The sequence below is a fragment of the Pinus tabuliformis genome, chromosome Q (genome assembly GCF_031772625.1).
Source record: "Pinus tabuliformis cultivar Carrire ecotype Pingquan chromosome Q, CPIR1, whole genome shotgun sequence".
In the NCBI taxonomy this organism is placed as follows: domain Eukaryota; kingdom Viridiplantae; phylum Streptophyta; class Pinopsida; order Pinales; family Pinaceae; genus Pinus; species Pinus tabuliformis.
In genome coordinates this window covers 722,608,331-722,624,564 of record NC_142296.1, presented here as the reverse complement: position 1 = coordinate 722,624,564, position 16,234 = coordinate 722,608,331, and positions in this window count along the sequence as shown.

The window sequence follows — 16,234 nt, the reverse complement described above, 5'->3', positions numbered from 1 at the left end:
CTTGGGTACAATAGCTTTTAATTTTCAAGAACTTTTCATCAAATTTTCTACGGAAGGAAAGGAAGTTGAATTAAGGGGTATTGCAGGGAAACCAGGAAAGATAATCAGCTCTAATGGTATGACAAAGCTTCTAAAAAAGGAGCAAAGAGGTGTAATTGCACAATTATGTTCGCTAGATGTTTCCACATCGGAATCATCTATTTCTCCAGATCTCCAAAAAGTCTCGGACAATCATTCCAAGGTATTTGAGACTCCCAAAGGTCTCCCACCTATGCGTGATCATGATCATGCTATTCATCTGATTCCAGGAAGTGTTCCTCCAAACATCAGGCCGTACAGATATCCCTATGTCCAAAAGAGTGAAATTGAACGTATGGTTGCAGAAATGCTAGAGGCTGGTATAATTCAACCGAGTCAAAGTTCTTTCTCTGCTCCAGTAGTATTGGTGCACAAGAAGGATGGATCATGGCGCATGTGTCCGGATTATAGGGAGCTCAACAAGCTCACTATTAAAGATAAGTTCCCCATTCCTGTCATTGATGAATTACTAGATGAATTGCATGGATCAATTTACTTCACCAAGTTGGATCTTCGTTCGGGATATCATCAAATCAGAATGAAGACTGAAGACATTCCGAAAACAGCATTTAGAACTCATGAGGGTCATTATGAATTTTTGGTCATGCCTTTTGGCCTTACCAATGCACCTTCAACATTTCAAGGTTTGATGAATTCAATTTTCAAACCATTCCTTAGAAAATTTGTGTTAGTATTTTTTGATGATATACTAATCTACAGCAAGTCTTGGAAGGATCATGTTGAACATGTTGACAGGGTGCTACAACTATTGGAGGAGAAACAATTATATGCAAAAAGATCCAAATGTTTCTTTGGAGTCCAGGAGGTGGAATATCTGGGTCATATTGTATCTCATGAAGGAGTTAAGGTAGACCCTAGCAAAATTAAAGCCATTAAGGAATGGAAAATCCCCACATCCATAAAGCATTTGCGAGGATTTCTCAGGTTGACAGGGTATTATCGCAAGTTTGTTAAGAATTATGGGAGAATAGCAGCACCTCTAACAACATTATTGAAGAAAGATGCATTTTCATGGACTCCGGAAGCAACAAAGGCCTTTGAACATCTTAAAGAGGCAATGTGCCAAGCACCGGTCTTAGCTACACCGGACTTCACAAAAACCTTTATTGTGGAATGTGATGCTTCAGGAAATGGAATTGGTGCTGTTCTAATGCAAGATGAAAGACCCATTGCTTTTGAAAGTCGTCCAATCAAGGGAAAGTTTTTAAGCAAAGCTATTTATGAGAAGGAAATGTTGGCAATACTCCATGCACTTAAGAAATGGCGACCCTACCTAATGGGAAGACACTTCAAGGTAAAAACGGATCATGATAGCCTTAAATACTTTTTAGAACAAAGATTATCCTCTGAAGAGCAACAAAAGTGGGTCACAAAGATGTTGGGTTATGACTTTGAAATCATCTACAAAAAAGGGAAGCAAAATGTGGTGGCAGATGCACTCTCAAGAAAGGATGAGGATGTGGAAGCATTGTTGTGTGCCATTTCTATTATCCAACCAGATTGGATAAACGAAGCAAGGGAGGAATGGAAGAATGACGAAGAAGTGTGGGCACTTATTCGAAAGTTACAACAAGATTCCAGTACGTCTGATACATTTAGCTGGAAAAATGATTCGTTATGGTACAAAGATCGCTTATACCTCTGTAAGAATTCCCAGCTAAAACAAAAGATTCTTATGGAATTGCACACTTCTCCCTTAGGAGGGCACTCAGGATTTTTAAAAACTTACCACAGGGTTAAGAAGGAATTTTTTTGGGATGGCCTTAAATCAGATATTCAAAAGTTTGTGGCGGAATGTTTGGTTTGCCAACAAAATAAAGTTGAAACAATTAAGACACCAGGTCTATTACAACCTTTATCCATTCCAAGCCAACGTTGGGAGGAGGTTTCAATGGATTTTATCACAGGTTTACCCAAGTCTGAGGGAAAGAGTGTCATCATGGTGGTAGTTGACAGACTTACCAAGTATGCACACTTTTTTGCATTATCACATCCATTTAAAGCCAGTACAGTTTCTACTGCATTTATGGAAACAATTCAAAAGCTACATGGAAACCCAAAGATTATTGTAAGTGACAGAGATCCCATTTTCACTGGAAATTTTTGGACAGAATTATTTTCTTGTCTTGGTACTCAGTTAGCTCATAGCTCATCTTATCATCCTCAATCTGATGGGCAAACTGAGATAGTAAACAAATGTTTGGAAGGATATCTTCGTTGCTTTGTATCTGATAAACAGACACAATGGGTCAAATGGTTGCCTCTGGCTGAATGGTGGTATAACACTTCCTTCCATACAGCAACAAAAATGACCCCATTTATGGCACTTTATGGGTATCAACCACCATCCATCACATCATATTTAAGAGAAAATTCTAAGGTTCAGGCAGTGGAACATCACATCGAACATCAACAACAAGTCCTCCAACTCTTAAAGGATAACCTCGTGTTGGCACAGAATAGAATGAAACAACAGGCAGATCAACATCGCAGTGAAAGAAGTTTTGATGTAGGTGATTGGGTATTCCTACAGCTACAACCATATAAGCAAATGTCCCTCAAGCAAGCTAAGAAGGATAATAAATTATCACCAAAGTATTATGGTCCGTACAAGGTGTTGCAAAAGATTGGTACTATGGCATACAAATTGGAGCTTCCTGCAGCTTCTCGATTGCACCCAGTTTTCCAAGTTTCATGTTTAAAGAAGGTTATAGGCGACAAGCTCCCAGTTCAAACAATATTGCCAGAACTTGACGAGGAAGGAAAAATTATATTGGAACCGGAAGCAGTCACAGAAACAAGAACTCGACAGCTACGAAATCGATCAATTTCAGAGTATCTTATCAAGTGTAAGAACTTATCCACTGAAGATTCCACATGGGAGGATGAGAATTTTATGCAGAAGTATCCAGAACTACTCAAGCGTTGAGGACAACACTTTTTTGAAGGAGAGGGGCATGTTGGGTCCCTATAATACTAGTGATTACCCCATTACCATTGTAGTTATACCCCTTATTAATATTGTTGTGCCCCTATTGCCCCCATATTGTTATTACTGTGCCCCATAGAATCCCACTATTGTTATTTGTGTGGCTTTATATTATTATTGTTAGGTCGGCTGGATTATATTGTGACTCCTTAGACTCCTATATATAGAAAGGAGATTTTTTCATTTGAATCATCCAAGAATTGTTCATTTATGTAATGTAAAGGAGGTTGCCCCCTCGAAGAGGCTGAATTCTAAGGCGTTGATCTATCTTTTCTATCTTTTCTTGAGCTGGTTTCATAACATAATACTTCCAACAATAGGCATGCTTATTTAATTTATGGTCATTTTTATAAGTGTATATCATTGGACATAAAGTTGTTGATTGTAGAAGGATCAAAATTGAAAGAAATGAAAATCTTAGATATAATAAGTATCCAAATTTTAGATCTCAAAACTTTTCTCTCAGAGATCGAGATCTATTCTCTCCCCTGCTAAGCAAGGTAGAATGCTTCAAATATAATAATTTTGGGAACCTAGCAAGTGAGTGAAAAAGTAGGTTTGAATACCTATCTAAGTCCTAAAATATTAGACAGTTAGCTATCCAAAAGGATAAGGGTAGCAGGAAATGAAAGACCAAAAATAGCATGCAGTGTGGAATATCTCTATCATCTCATAATCAAGAGAACATATGGCATGTGGATAGTGGTTGTTCTAAGCATATGATCGGGGATAAAAGAAAATTTCTGTCACTAAAGAAAAGGATATAGGAAACAATGTCACCTTTGGAAACATTGTTGCAACAAGAATCAAGGGTAAAGGCATAGTCAGTCTTGATCAAAAGACAAAAGCACAAAATGTGATGTATGTGGAAGAACTGAAGCACAATGTTCTTAGTGTTAGTCAAATGTGTGACAATTTCTATGATGTCATGGAAGGGAAGAACATCATCAATTAGACACCTCAAGGTGTTTAGGAGAAAATTCTTTATCAAAAGAAATGATAAGAATCCTGGAAAGTTTGACTCTCGTGTTGATGAGGGGATATTACTCAAGTACTCTACTCGAAGTAAAAAATATAAGTGTTACAACAAGTGGAAAAAAAGGATTGAGGATTTCATTGATGTGATAGTATATGAAATAGCTTCACAATTTGAGTCCTTTAAAAGAAATATGAACTAATATGATGAAGAAAATCTATATATGAGGTCTGTAGATCTAGAAGAGATAAATTTAGATAGTGAAGGTGAGGAAGCAGGCATAACTCCAAGGCTAAAGACACCTTCCAAGTATGTACAAGAAAAACATCCTGAGAGTCAGATACTTGGATATCAAAGACATGGTGTTCAAACCAGGAGGAAGCTTGTTCGAAATATAAGTTATGCAAATCTGGCTATGTTGTCATAGATTGAACCCAAGAATCTCAGCCAAGCAAGTGAGGAAAGTTCTGGGTGAAAGATGTGAATGAAGAACTTGACCAGATTGAAAAAAATGACACTTGGGAGCGTGTTCCAAGGCCTAAAGATTTTTTTTTATTGGAACCAAATGGGTTTTCAGAAATAAGATGAATGTGTAGGGTTAGGTAATTTAGAACAAGGCTCAATTGGTCTGCAAAGGGTATGCCCAAATAGAAGGGGTAGATTTCGAGGAAACCTTTCCACCAATAGAAAGATTGGAAGCTATTAGAATCTTTCTTTCTATTTCCTTCCATAAAAACATTCAGGTGTATCATTGATGAGCATCGGTATTTCAACAAGAATGCTGCAACTCCTAGGGCTACAAGCTTTACTTTATCAACTCGAGGTTCATACAAACTTGGAGGTGACAATCCTGTATACACAAGTAAATGTGATGGTTCTGCTCTTTGTCACTGCTAAACTAGTGATAGATCACTAAGGATTTTCAAACTAGACTTCTATTGATTCAGAAGAAGCTTGATTACTAATGAGGAAAAAGGGAAATCTACACTAAAAGAAATCTTGTCTACTATAGTAAGGAAAAAGACTGAAATCAAATGCTTAAACACACCATTCATCTAATCTAACTGCTAAGAGGCTTTGCTTCAAGAGAATGCTAAATTATCATATGTGCAATCCTATTATCCTAGGCATGCAATTTGAAACATCAAACATTCTACTGTTGTGCATGTAAATGAACAAAATAACTCTTTTTTCCTTTTTGTCTTTTTTTGTGTGAAAGTGTGAAAGCTAACTTCTTTTGGTGATGTGGTAGGTGGATTAGGGATGATGGTGGATGGTTAGATGGCTTGGGAGGCAATTAGGGGTCCTTTTCTAGCTTCCTAGGGGATTTTCCCATAATTCAACCTCAAAACATACCACTACAGGTCAACCTACAATATGTCCTAATTCATCCTACAAGATGTCCTAATGCTCCTACAGGATCCCTTATATTCCTACAAGATACGATTGAGAGAAAGAGGAGGGATTTGGAAGGTGATGTAAGGATTAGGGAAGGTGAATGGTGGGTGAAATGAAGCAAGGGAGTGCCTAGGACTCCTTCAGAACTCAAAAACAGAGTTGTGAGATGGTTGGATTTGCTCAACAAACTTGGAGAAGTATTCTTGTGGAATGATGAATTTAGTGAGGGATTTAGTGAAAGAAAGTGATAACCATGGATGGATGAGGTTAGGATGGGTTGTTGATCATGAAATCTCTCTGTACTACTGAAACTCCTGCACTACATCAATCATTCATATTTATCCATAAATCATGTAAACAAGAAGCTTTTCAATTAACTAAGGAAAACAAAATTTCATGAGCTAGCTGCCTATTTCATGCATGGGAAAAATTGTAGAATAATATGAAACCTTGATGAGATCTAATGTAAGACTGAAGATAGCATAAATCAAAATTAAATCCTATTCTTGAAAACTGGTAAAATGCTAACCTAAGTAACAGAAAACCCTAAATTACATGAGAAATTAGAATTTTGTCTTTTTGGGGCTGCATAGGATTTCTTTCCTCAAACCATGTTCCCTGAAGGGAGGAGTGAGTCCAAATCCACCTGCTAACAACTTTTTGATATTCCTTTATATTCCTAAGCTAATGCTAAAGTAATGCACAAATGGAAGAAAACTAATCAAATCCACAGCTACTTGTAATGAAATAATGCTAAAAACAATTCAACCATTAATCTATGAAATCAACTAAGCATACAAATACAAGAAGATGATCCTTTGCTGCTAGGGTTGGGCCCTAGCCCAAGAGCTTCAGCCCTCTAAGTCAACTTAGTGCTAGATCAAGGAAATGCTCATTCTCATTATCAAATTAGAAAATTACATAACAATGTCTTCCACAAGCCTTGAACTCGAAAATTCCTAGTGTTTTTACATCAAAAATTTGAATCCTAATGAGGCTCTAGGCCTCCTTATTTATTCAATGGAAGTCTCCAACGAATTCCTTAAATCTAGGGAGGCTCGGCTTCCAAACTTGAGATGAAATGGCTCTTGAACTGTCACTGGCTCTGCTGCCTTTTGATCTTCATGACTTGGCTTCTTGTAACTCTAAGCTAGTGTGTTTTGATGGAGGAATATTCGAATGAGTGAGGAGTAAATGAGGAGGATCTATCCCCTACAATCTCTCCTCCTTGTCTCATTCGAGTTTCAGCCCTTAATTAGCCAAAATTTCCATGAATTTCTCTCAAAAACTTGCAATCAATGCACATTAGTCCACTAGGCATAATATCTCACTTTGACTCATCTCATTAAGCAAAATATAATCAAAATATGTAAGAAATTATGAGAAGAGTTGATTTCAATAAGCTAGGAGGTGTATTAAGGTCCATATAGTTACCCAATGATGAGGCTCATCATCACCCTCTACTGAAAATGTTTCTTATCCTCTAAGAAACTCAATCTATATCCATGTCTTTCATTGCTCTAGTGGCCTCCTTGACATCCCATGCTTCCACTATAGTTTCCTCTTCCTGTGCATAGAATCTTGTCTTCCTCTCTATCTCCTCCCACTACTTTCTTTTTTTTCTCTCATTCCTTCCTTCCAAAATTCCTAAGAGCAGTGGCGGACTAAGTCTTAAGCCAATCCAATTGACTTTGAGTCTTTGGAGAGCTTGCTTGTACATGGGTGTTCTGTTTAGTGCCTCTCTCATTCTCTGAGGAGAATGGTACTCTTTGATTTTCAAGCTGTAGGGAAAAGTGTTCCATCTCCTTTGGAAAGATTGCATGTTGTCATCCCCTAACAACCTGAACATGTCCTCAAAGTGTGTGATTTCTTGCTCTTGGGAAGCAAGGTACCTAGGTGCAAGTTGAGGGTCATTTTCAATCAAGTTATGGGTGCTAATGACAACCATTGGATTTGATTGCTCAACTCTTATCATGAGGGGTTATGTTTCTTCTCTTGCCATTACTTTCTTCATTTCTGTAGCCCTTTCTTCCTCATGATTCATTCATGATGCCAAGGCCATTAGTTGTAAGTCCCCTAGTTTTGAATTTGGATCCCACACATTCAGATCAGTCAAGGCCAAGTTATGGAGGTAAAACTCAGACATTTTAGCTCTATCCTCCAAGGTGCTTTGATCACAAAGATCAATGAATTGTCTATAATCTTGGAAGGACATAGTGCCTCTCTGTGATAAAGTTTTTATATGGAACTGAAACCACTATTCCTTAAGATACAATGCATAGGACTTTGTTGGCATCCTGCACTGGATTGCCTCTAAGGATAGACCGACTATGGATTCCAATTGATTCTCTCTCTCTTGTAGCTGTCCCATTAACCATGCATTCTCTACCTCCAACTGAGCTTTCATCATTGCCTCTCTATCCCTCAGGCTACTCAGTTCTCTGCCCATCTCCTTTACTTTCTCCTCCATTTGACCTATGTCCTCCACTCCTTTAGATTTTTCAATTTGCATCCACTTATGTGTTTTCTCCCTTTCTTTCTCAAGCTCAAAGAATAAGGGGATGGCAAATTTTTGTGGAATGACCCTACCCTGTTCAATGAACCTATAGTAGGAGTCAAGGTTGGGTTGAGGACTAGGTTCCCTCAATTTTGGATCCTCCTTCTTTGTTTCTTGTTGCATGATCCCTTCTTTGTCCAATTTATGAGTTTCCTATAGGCTTAGCAGAGTTTCTTGTAGGGTGACCTCTGCTTCCAGTAGGTCCTTCTTTGTCTCCTGTAGAATACCTTTCTATTTGGATGAGGCAGATCTAGTGACAGGCCTCCTAACATAAGTGATAGGAGACTTGGGAGAGGCTTGTCATGATGATCCTTCCCCTTGATTTTTCACAAGAGTAGCTATCTTTTCTATTGCTTTGGTGAGTCTTCAATGACAATAGGAACTTTGGTGGGTGTTTGAGGTTTTCCTTGCCTGGTCCTTGTACTTTTTCTTGTCCTAAAGTATAATGGATTTTGTCACTGTCTCTTCCCTTTTTTCTTGATAGGGGTACTTATGGCAGCGAGGGAAGCTGCTGCCTCTTTCTCAGTGGGTTCTAGAGATACCCTGGGTGAGTCCTCCCCTTATTTTCCTTGCATTGTAGACCTATGTTCTTTCTTGTCTTCTGGCTCCCCTTTTCCATTCTCCTTCTCACTCTTGTATTTCTCCTCTTCTTCTCCCTCTAGTTCCTCACTCTCTTCATTAGTTTCTTCCTTTGCATCTTCTTCTGTCTCTTCACCACTTTCCTTCTCCTTTTCTTCCTATTCTTCCTCTTATGCTTCCTCTTCATCCTTATCTATTTCTTCTTCTTCCCTTTCACTAACAGTGGGGATTTTGTCATATTCAAGGGATTTTATGTCTTCCTCTATCTACATGTATACCCATGTGATAGGGAGTCTTAGGCTTTGGAGGGAATCTTCTATGATAATTCTAATTAACCCATGATGGAATAGCTATTGATGGCTTCCTCCCTACACCTTAATTCTCATATCTATCACTGATTAAAGGAGAAAGTAGGGTATGCTTAGTCTATTTTGAGGAGGTGTATCTGCTCCAAACCTTAGCTCTTGGAGAAGACTAAAATGGTACCCATATACCACATTGTACCTACCTTCACATGATATATACTTAATGAGGTGGTAGATAATTTCATTCCAAGAATATGGCAGGTTTTCTCTTTGACCCCATTTTTGTCTTCCATTGCCTCCTCTCCTTCCAAAAAGAATTTCTTCTTTGCAATTCAGTTGTTACCCTTATCTTCCTTTCTCCAAGGCAACCCTAAAGGAAGTGTGGTGATTCTGTCCATGATTTCAAGGGTGAGTTCAATAGAGAGGTATTTCACCACAATAGTGGCATGGGTCCTAGTTAGTGGTATGAGGGGTAGAGCAAAGTCTCTGGCCACTTCTTCATCATATCCCCTCATTTTTTCAAAGAAACCCCTCCAATTGTGCCTGGTGAATATCTCTAGTATAGGAGGGTGCTGAAGAATTCTCAATGTGTTTGTGGGTTCCCTCTTGTTAAATCCCCTGTTATTTTTCTCTGATGGATGTGGAGGGTTGTATATGTCTGATACCAAATTCTAATGGATGAGGAATTTTAAATGAAAATCCTATGTATAATTCCCCTAGATTGCAATCTTTTCAACAAAATAGAAGGCTTTTCTATATATTTTTTACCTGGAAAAGGTGGGAAGGTATAGCTCCTACCTCCTACCTCCTTGTCACTGCCTGATGAATCCAACCTCTTGATTTTCCCTTTAAAAATTTTCACTGCCAATCCTGTAGGTGATTATTTTGTATCCTGTAGGATCCTATAGGTTTTCTTGTAGGTGCTCTTGTGTTGGAAAAAACCACTCACTGTCTTTCCTGTAGACTGCTTTAGGGGACGAGAGAAACTTTTCTTTGATGTGGCCTTGAGATTGTGAATGCCTATATGCATAGGAATCAACATTTATTTCCTCATATGGGTGATTTGAGTGGGATGGTGTGCTGGCAACTGAGGTACGAGTATCCATTTTTGGACCCTTGGTCCCACTACCACATCATCGTTCTCCTTACCTCGTAATAAACTCCCAATTCAGGAATCCATAACCACTTTCGACCTCATCTCTCCTTTCTCCCGACTTGACTGCTGCCACGTGTGTAATGAACTAACTATATTCTCCTTGTTGACTGACCGAAGGTGGGCAAGTTAGTTGGCCACCTTTTGCTTATAAAACCAACTCTTTCACAAATCTACATGTTTGATCATATTATGCTAATGAGAGAGTTGAAGCGAGAGACATACCTGTGGTGAGATGCCTTGATGCTACTTTGTTGGAGAGTGAAGTCCTTGCTGTGTATTTGTTGCATGTGTTTTTTTTTCATTGTCCTCCCTTGATGTTTTTATTTGATGTGCAGGTACTTTATGGTGATGTTGATGATCCTGCTACTGCTGTTAAGCTCTGGAGGAGCTTCTTTGACCTCTGGATCTCCATGCTGAAGCTGATTGCAACCTGTGATTTTTTGTTTTGTGGGATAGGCTGCTACAGGATTTCCTACAGGATGTCCTGTAGCTGCCTCTCCCTCAAATTTTTTAATCAATCCTTCACTTTTGGAGCATGAGGATGGTTGGCATGGGTAGAGAAGGGGTCTAGGGATTGGTGAATGAGAGGTATAGCTTTCAGGTGTTGTCTCCTTGTTCTCTGGCTTTATCCTCTTTTATTTGTTCTTTTCTTTTTGAAAACTGTAATATATATATATATATATATTGAAACTGACTTTATTGGATGAATGTAGGGGTGATGATGATGGAGAGAGACATGGTGATGATATGGTGAAGTAGACTCTTATTTTTTTGACATAAGCAGGTCATCCCCTCTTCTAAGGTTACTTTCCTTGGGATTCCCAAGCCAATGTAATTCCTACAAGATCATCTTGTAGGTTTTCAGGGAATCATGTAGGTTTATAGGGAAGCTTGTAGAAAACATAGAACCCTTGCAAATTGAGCTAAATGAGTTCAAAAATGGAGGGTATGATGGAATGATGAAGGATATGGAATGGAGGAATGAAAACATGAAATGTATAGGTCCTTTTGATCCTTTATTATTGCTCTGATCCTCCTCCTATTGACTTTGCAAACAACATTTTAAAAGTTTTCTTTTCCCTCTTTTTTTTAATCTTTTTTTTCTTCTCTATTTTTTTCTTTTTGAAAACAACTAGTCTTCCTCCAAGAGGTTTTCATCCTAGCTGCTTGCCCTGGGTGCCTCAAAAGGGGATTTCACCCTGCATTCTAAACTCATCTAACCCGTTTAGCTAGAGCAATCTCTCTTGTTGCGCACTGGTGAGATCTAGATCTAGTTGTGCTATCATTCTCAATGTATTGTACTCAAATTCAATGGACAATAGGGCCTTTTCCCATAGACCAACTCATAGGGAGTGAATCCAATGGTGGTCTTCCAGGTGGTATTATAGGCCCAAGTGGCCTCAACTAATCTATCTGCCCAATATTTTCTGCTGCTGCTAATCACTTTGGTCAGAGTGCCCTCCAATGCTTTGTTGGTCACCTCTACTTGCCCATTAGCTTGTGGGTGGTAAGGAGTGGATGTTCTATGCTTGATCTTGTGCTGGCTTAACAAATTTTCAATCATGTATGATGTAAACTAGTTGCCTTGATTAGTGACTAGTTCTCTATGGTACCCAAACTTATAAAATACATTTTCCCTTAAGAACTCAGCCACCTTCTCCTTTGTTTTTGCCTTGATTTCCTTGGTTTCAGCCCACTTGGTTGAATATTTAGTGCACACAATGATGTATTGCTTTTTCCTGGATGGAGGGCCAATAGGTCCAATGGAATCCATGCCCCACTTGTGAAATGGCTCAAAAGTCACTTGAGGTTGCTAAGGCATTTCATCCCTTGGAGTAGGCTTTCCCATCCTTTGGCACTGATGACACTGACTAGTATACATTCTCACATCCTGATGAAGAGTGGACCAATGATACCCAGCTTGTAGCACCTTGAATGTTGTCCTCTTGGCTACAAAGTGACCTCCATAAGCCCCATCATGACAGGTCAAAAGGATGTCAAAGACTTCCTCCTCCCTGACACATCTTATTAGAATTTGATCCAGGCCTAGTTTGAAGAGGTTTCCCCCAATCCAAGTGAATGGGGCACTCTTCCTCACAATCTTGCTTTTCTCTTTGGAGGACAAATTCCGTGGGAATTGTGCAAACACCAAGTAGTTTGATATGTCATAAAACCATGGGGAGAGAAATGAAATGGCGAATAAGTGTTCATCCGGTAACTGATCATCAACCATTTATTCCTCCCCTGCAGGAAAAGCTAATTTGGATTAAAAAATATGCAACAACATTCTCCTTGCCAGGGTTATCAATAATAGTTAGACCAAAATTTTGTAATAAAAGTAACCATCTAATAATCCGAGCATTCACATCAGGTTTATTCATCAAATATTTAATTGCATCATGGTCAATATGTACAAATGCTTGGTAACCTGTAATGTAATGCCTAAATTTTTTCAATGAATGCACAACAGCTAGGAGCTCCTTCTCAATTACTGTATATTTCAGTTCGACTTTGGAAAATTCTTACTTGTGAAGTAAATGGCATAAGGTAACTTGTCATCTATCTAGCCTAGAGTTGCTCCTATGGATTTGTGAGAGGCATTAACATGTATATGGAAAGAAAGGGCCCAATTTGGGCCTCAGAGAATAGGTGCGGTGGTCAACTTGTCCTTTAGGGTGTCCAGGGCCTCTTGACAGCTTTTTGACCATAGCAATTTAGAGTCTTTGGCCAATAACCAAATAAAGGAGAAGCTAACTTGATGAAGTCTTTTATAAACCTCCGATAATATCCAGATAAACCTAGAAAAATTCTGACATTTCTTTGTTTTTTGCGGAGGTGGGACCCTTTGGATGATGGCTATTTTATTTGGGTCCACCTGCAGTCCTTTCTGGGATATTGAATGACCTAGAATAGTCCCTACAATCATCAAGAACTCACATTTTTCAGGACTAAGGGGTAGGTTCATTTCAATACATTTTTCAACACCTTACCTAAGTTGGACAGAGCCTCCTGGAAATCACACCCATAGGGTGTAAAATCATCCATATAAATTTCTACTGCATCATGGACTAGCTCAAAAAAGATACTCAAGACTACTCTCTGGAAAGTGGTAGGGGCATTGCATAGGCCAAAAGGAAGGACCTTATAGGTGAAAGTACCCAAGGACAAATGAAGGTGGTTTTATCCTGGTCTTCAGGGCTAATCTAGATTTGATTGTACCCACTGAAACCATCTAGGAAAGAAAAAAACTTTTTCCCTGCTAGGCCATCTAACACTTGGTCAATGAAAGGTAGAGGGAAATGGTCCTTCTTTGTTGCTTTGTTTAATTCTCTGTAATCGATAAAAATCCTCCACTTCCAATTTTTCTTTGGAACCAACACCAAAGGAGAGACCCACTCACTGTCTGAGATAAGGTAAATGAATCTTGAATCTAGCAACTATTGCAGTTCTTCTTTGACTATATCCTTGAGAGCTGGATTCATTCTCCTTTGGGGTTGTCAGACTGGCTTGCAACATTCTTTTATATAAATGTGATGAGTACACACTGAGGGGTACACCCCCTTCATTTCCTTGTAACTCTAATCAAAGGCATTTAGATGTTCCTTTAGCATGTTGCATAACATTTATTCGTGGTGTACAGAAAGAGATGGGTTGATTTTCAAAGTTCTCTCAGGGCCGAATTCTATGGTTTTGACACGGGTAGGTTTTGAATCAGTTAAGCATAGATCAATATGATGGATATTTTGGGTTTCCTTTACTACTTCCTCTAAGGAAAAAGGTGTTGGGAGTTGGACTTTGGAGTATGTGTTCAACCAAATCATTTTAATCTAGTTGTCCTCCTCCCATGGATGTTTCTAATGTATAGAATTGCACTGAGTAGACTTCATATTATTCCTCCTCTTCTAGCCATAAAGGTAATTCATGTTCTATAGATGGCTGAGTAGGAGGGTACAGGACTAACTGCTTGCACATATGCCCATTTTTGATAGCCATATTTCCGGCTCTGCAGCTGATGTAGGCATCGAAAGTGGCTAACCAGGGCCTCCCAAGGATGAGAGGATAACTAATAAGATTTTCCTTAGGTTGGAGAACTAGGAAGTTTCCATGGTACTCCCAAGAGTCAATGGAGACCATCACATCCTCCACAATCCCCTCAGGGATCACTGTGGAACAGTCTGCAAGTTGCAAGATTGTTGTGGTATTTCTCAATGAACCCTGGAGATTGATCCAGATTGAAATAGGAACACAAAAAATTACAAAGATAACCATAAACATAGAGATGTAGTGGAAATAATAATTCATTTCATTAATGTAAAATACTGAAATATGCTTACAAACAGAAATGGAAATAAACCAGCTAGGGCGATGATAGCTTATCTCTAAGAAGAGATGTGGCGGCTACATGCCTCTGAACTATGTTACAATGAAGCTCAAAGGCCTATTTATTGTTGAGAAACCATGGAAAACCCCAAACATCCAAAAACCTAACCCTGGAAGATGAAACGCCAAATCGTGGGCCCCGTTTGGGTAAATTGGTACATCAACTTCCCAGGGTCGTAACTTTGGCATATGATCTATGTTTGATGCACACAATATCTCGTTAGAAATATCTATCCGAGAACTACAAATTTGGGAAGAGAAACATAGGTCCATGGACCCATGTTTCTCTAAGTTTTCCCAAAAAACGTCATTTAGGGCCTCCAAACGGCTCCGAAAGTTCAGGACCTAAAAAACTGCTAAAAATAGTAAGTTGTGCTACAATTAAGGAAACTGAAAAAGCTGAGAGAAACAATGGTGTGGGTCCAAGTGGATTTGGTAGGTGGCCACCAATATCCACCTGGATCATTCCTCCCCCCTTAGGAAGCAATGGTCCCCATTGCATTGAGTTCCTCCATGAGATGAGGAAACTTTTGCTCAACTTGGTCCCTGGTGAGCTACTTGCCCTGGTGAAGGAGTTGGCCTGCTTTGAAAAATCGATATAGTTGGATATTCTGTTGGCAAGTGTGCTTGATCTATGTGTCCCTGATCTGATCAGTTGCAACTTGTTCCATGCAATCTGGATTTAATTCTGTGGGTGTGAGTTGTTCTGCAATGTCGGATGTGTCTATTAATGGTGGAAAGTATGGTTGAAGGTGGTCCACATTAAACACTGGGTGCAGGCCAAGGAATGGGGGAATGCTGAGCTCAAATGCATTGTCTCCCACAGCCTTGGTAATGGTGTAAGGACCATATCGGAGTGGTCTCAGTTTCCGATAGGCTCCGGTAAGGCGTTCCTTTTGCAAATGCAACCAGACTTTGTCGCCCACCTGAAACTTGTGTGGCACCCGATGTTGATCTTGTCGCTGCTTGTACTTAGCATTTGATTTATCCATAATTTCATGGACCTACTGGCGAATATGTTGTATGTGCCTAATGAAGTTGGTTGCCTTATCTATTTTGGACTGGACATGAGCCGAATCTGTGTGAGTAGCTGCAAATGGCATGGCCACATCAATGGGACATAGTGGCTGGAATCCCAAGCCCACCTTAAAAGGGTTGTGGCCAATCGAGCTATGAAGAGCTCGGTTGTAGTTATGCTAAACATAGCGGAGGGTATTGTGCCATGTACGTGGATGCTTTGAGTTGTACATGCGCAGAATGTGTACAATCATCCTGTTGACAACCTCTGTCTGGACATTAGTTTGAGGATGGAAGGATATGGACTTAGTGAGTTTGGTGTCCAACATCGACCAGAGACTGGACCAAAATGTACTGAGGAACCGACTCTCCCAATTTAAGATGATAGACTATGGGATCCCAAAGTGCACCCACACTCATTCAAAGAAGAGTTTAGTAGTGGCTTCTGCTGTGATATTCTTCTTGCAGGCTGCCATAATGGCCATCTTCGAGAACCTGTCGACAACCACAAAAACACAGTCGTTTCCATGCTTAGTGGAAGGAAGGCCTGACATGTAATCCATGGAGATGGATTCCCAAGGTCGACTAGGGGTAGGCAACTGGGTATAGAGGCCTTGCTTCTTGATGGTCAGTTTAGCAATGGCGTAGGAAGTGCATGATCTGATGTACTTCCCAAAATCCTGTCAAAGATTCGGCCAATAGAAATACTTTTGTAGTACTGCCACCATTTTCTCGAGCCCAAAAAGCTTAGCAACCCGACTGTAGTGTGCTTCCAAAA